We start from the raw sequence: 4,452 nt of genomic DNA on the forward strand, positions 1-4,452 counted from the left end.
TACCTTGATCAACACCTACAAATTATTTTTTGTACCATATTAAGTGATTTATAATTTAGGCCAATTATAGGGACCTATAAATTATTTTTTATATCACATGAGGTGATTTGTAATTTAGGCCAACCACAATGACCAATTTTACATTTATCCATAAAATTAATCATTATTTTGTGGGCATAAATTGATAGAGGCATCGATATCGACATATTTGTTTAATTGAGTTCTATACATGCATGTGATCCAGCGCACCATTTTGTTAATTTTTGAAGGAGTAAAATAAATTATAACAAAGTATAACCAGTATTGGGCTTGAAGATTCAAGATAGAGTACTTTGGCAATTTTTGTGCTTGAAAGATGCTTATTATGCTCAAAAACTTTCTTTTTTTTTACATGTCCGCACATGCCGGGAGGAAAAAAGGGAGGCCATGGAATTCGAACTAGTGATTTCTGTTTAATAAGGCATGGTTTCCAACCAATTGAGTTATCCCATGAGTACATAAATAAATTGAACAACTATTTTGGAAAACTAAGTATTTAGAAAAACAAAGTATTTAGAAGACCAAATAAATCATTATACTATAATTAAGAAAGATGGAACAAGCCATAAATGTAAAATTTTAACATTAAACAAAACTTATAATGATTGTATTGAAGGGCATAAATAAATGCAGCAGTCATAAAAGTGAGACCATTTCTTTTCGTTAATAGTTTTCATATCCTCAAATATATATGTATATTGTTCCTCTAAAAAACAAAAAAATTGTTTATTGTTAAAATATATTATAGCGTAATCTCCTATAATCATATTTGATTTGATCTCCCCTGTCGTTTTGTATTCTTTGCACCTCCCTATAAATGAGACTTTTTATATTGAGATCCGGCTTACATGCTGTTACTTTAATAACACCATGTATGCTGTAGTTTAATCAATGATTAAGATTGAATCTCTCAAAATTTCTCTTCATTTTTTTTCTTGTTAAAAGCTTCTAAAATTAAGTCAACTTTGAGATTTAATCTTGACTATTGATTAAACTACAGCATACATGTTATTAAAATAACAGCATGTAAGCTAGATCCTTTATATTGTAAATGATGCAAGATGAGAAAATAATTTTTTTTTTCCTTTAGATTTATTTAGGTTTTATTAATTATCAAGGTCATTGGTATTTTTAAGAGTTGTATTATTTTATATTTCAATAATGGATTTAGCACAAAGTCAATCAAATTAGGGTTGGAATTTTTTGTCCGTGCCTATTTAAGTGAACTTTTGTACTCCTATAAAGAGAGATTAAGATTAACGAAAAAACATATGTTTTTCTTTGATGTGCGATTCTTCTTTCTCTTTTGGTGGTGAGATTCTAGTTCAACCCCTTCAATTCTTATCATTTTTTTGGTGAAACTCTAAATTAACGTAATGTTTATATTTATTTTACCACAATGATCATGCATGCATAAAACTTCAATGGGTTGATATGGCTATGAAGAAGGGAAAAATAATTAATGGTTCTAGGATCTCATCCTTAGCCCTTAAATAGGACAACCTACAGTACTGCTAGATTTAAAAATGTTGTCTTTTAAAAAGCTGTCTAGACAAAATCGACCATTCGGTGCAAATTTAGATCTTTATGTTCCAAGTTCGATCATTTGATGGAAACTTCGAACGTTCGTGAACTTGAATGTGTTATTAATTGCATGTGACTTGGTCTCATCAAGTCAGCGTGTGTGGCACACAATTATTCCTTATTCTCTTGGTTTGGGGTAGGGACGGAGTCAACTTTCAATTTGGGGGACCCAGGGCTAAAATGTTTTCGAGGAGGGATTAATTAGCAAAAAATACATTAAATTATTATTTTTTTTTGTTTTGCCTTAATTTTTTTTTTCTTGTAATTTGGGGGGACCAGGGTCACTGCCGGTCCCCCCCTAAATCCGTCTCTGGTTTGGGGTTTGCCGACCTAAAGCTTCTATTCCAAATTGGAATTATATTATGAGGACCGAAAGTTTATTATAAGCGAGGAAGTAAAACATTTAACAGATTTATAAGATATTTGTTTTGTTCAGTACCAGAGCTGAGAATGACACCTAGAGTATATACGGGTAATCTGCTATATAGTGCCACAAAGCTTGACTACGTAGGATTGAAATTCAAAGCAGATCGTGAGAGGAGCTTACTTGACATAACATTCTCCTTCGAATTTTCATGGCTCCTGGCTTGCTTACAATGCTTGAAACTGCCGTTTCCGTGCTTGGAGCGTGTGCGGTCTATCTTGACAATCCTAGAACTGGTGATATATAGAGGATAAAACTGAAGTTGTTTTCCGAAACCGCATGGCCCTTGAGCAGTGTCATTATCCATCTAAAGCTTATATTTGCACTTATGTTTCACTAATGAACTATCTAATCAAAGCCGAACAAGATGTGGATTTGCTTGTTGAGAAAAAGGTCATTGTTAACTATATCGGTAGCAACGCTAAAGTGGCGACTCTATTTAGCAAACTCTGCATTCAGTTTTTAATTTGAAACTACATCCTGTTACTCTGAGCTAAGTCGTCAGTACTGTTTGAACCACATCATACCATTCATTAAACGCACGTATTTCTGTGATTTTGGGAGAGGCATCGCAACTGTGGCCGTACTACTCACTTTGGTAGGTCTCTTTATTCCTTTTCTCAAAAAATAATTGAAGCAAATGTCACTAGTGTTTGTTGAACTACTTTGCTTTTAGTTGCTATGGATTGCAAAAAGGGTAGGCCGTACATCTCCCCGGCCTACCCTTTTTGCTTAAAAGAAAAAAAAAACTAAATACTTCATGGCCTCCGAATCACCAGAATCCTTGACGGCCACCCCCTCAAAATTCTTGCAATAGAGTTCTATCTGTGGCCGTGGTTATTATTGAATTCTATTACTTTAGAAAAAATTTACTTATTATTTTCGATTTTTTATTACATTTACAATTATATTCTTAAACTTTTAAAAGTGTCAATTTAGTATATTCATCTTTCAAATTTTTTCAATTTCATCTATTCGTTAGAATTTTTCGTTAAATCCTGTTAAAATTCTTAAAATACCATTCTTTTTTTAATATATATATATATATATATATATATAATTTTTTAAATATTCAGGCGTAGATATTTTTGCAAATTTTATTAAGGATGTGATTGCAAAATTGATAAAAGATCATGAGTGATAAGTGAAGTTTTTTCTTATTTTAATTAAGTTTGTAAAATTATTATGATCATTATTGAATTTTGAATTATTAATGATTTTAAAAGTCACTTCACATTTGAGATGACAAAAAAGAACTCTAGTCTTCATTCTAGCATTAAAAAAAAAAAAAATTAAAAAATTAAAAAATGTATTATAAAAAAATATACTTCTTGGCATTCTTGCCACTATTACATCTTGATCTAGAGATACCACAATCAACAATTTTATTAATTGGTCTTACGTACGTCCAATATTTAAAAAACTGATGTCATTCCATGTTTTATCTCTCATGTAAATACAAACTGCAGGTGAAAAGTAGACTACTCAAAATATAGTTAACCGATAAAAAAGTACAAAATTATAATAATAATAATAATAATAATTTCTATAAGATTGTTTCATTCTGACACATTCTTTTTTAATTTTTGTTTGCTTACTCTGATTTGGTTGTTTTTAAGTTTATTGTTAGGTTGCCCATCAATTTTTTTTTTTTTTTTTTTTTTTTTTTGTAATTGCCCTTTCCTTTTGTTGTATTGCTCATATATATATATATATATATATATATATATATCAAAATCACATAAAGCACAAAAATCATATAATCATTTCTCTTATCGAAAAATCCTACTTTCACTCTCACTCCCACACTTTTAAGTATACATTTTTTGATGTAATAGTAAAAATTATTATTCGATTTAAAATAAATAATTCATGCAAAATCAAATAGTAATTTTAGTAATTTTCACTACCACGTTAATGAATATGCAATTGAGTGTGAGAGTTCAAGTATAGATAGCACGTACTCTTCTCTTTAATATATATGCATAGGTGGGCGACATAACATTTACCAAAAACTTTGTTTTGAAAGTGAATCAATGAAAATTTGTTTAATTCCATTTTGTGAAATTGTTATTTATCTCTTAAACATATATACAAAAATATTTTTTAATAGTATTTGAAAAGTTTTTAAAAAATTACTCAAAATATATTATCGATTGAATTAGAGATTATATTTAGAAAAATTCCTCCCGACTGATTAAAAAACATTAATTGTTTTGAAGTGAAAGGTCCAAAGTAGACAATTACCCATAAAATATAATTAACTGAAAAAAAAAAAAAAAAAAAAAAAAACCCACATCACCGAAGGGTTTTAGGCTTATAGTTCGCCACCGTTTACCTTCTGCCCTCCTCCGCCAATTTCCTCTCTGACTGAGAGACGACAAAACAACAGCACCAAACCTCAC

The sequence above is a fragment of the Corylus avellana genome, chromosome ca1, assembly GCF_901000735.1.
Source record: "Corylus avellana chromosome ca1, CavTom2PMs-1.0".
NCBI lineage: Eukaryota > Viridiplantae > Streptophyta > Magnoliopsida > Fagales > Betulaceae > Corylus > Corylus avellana.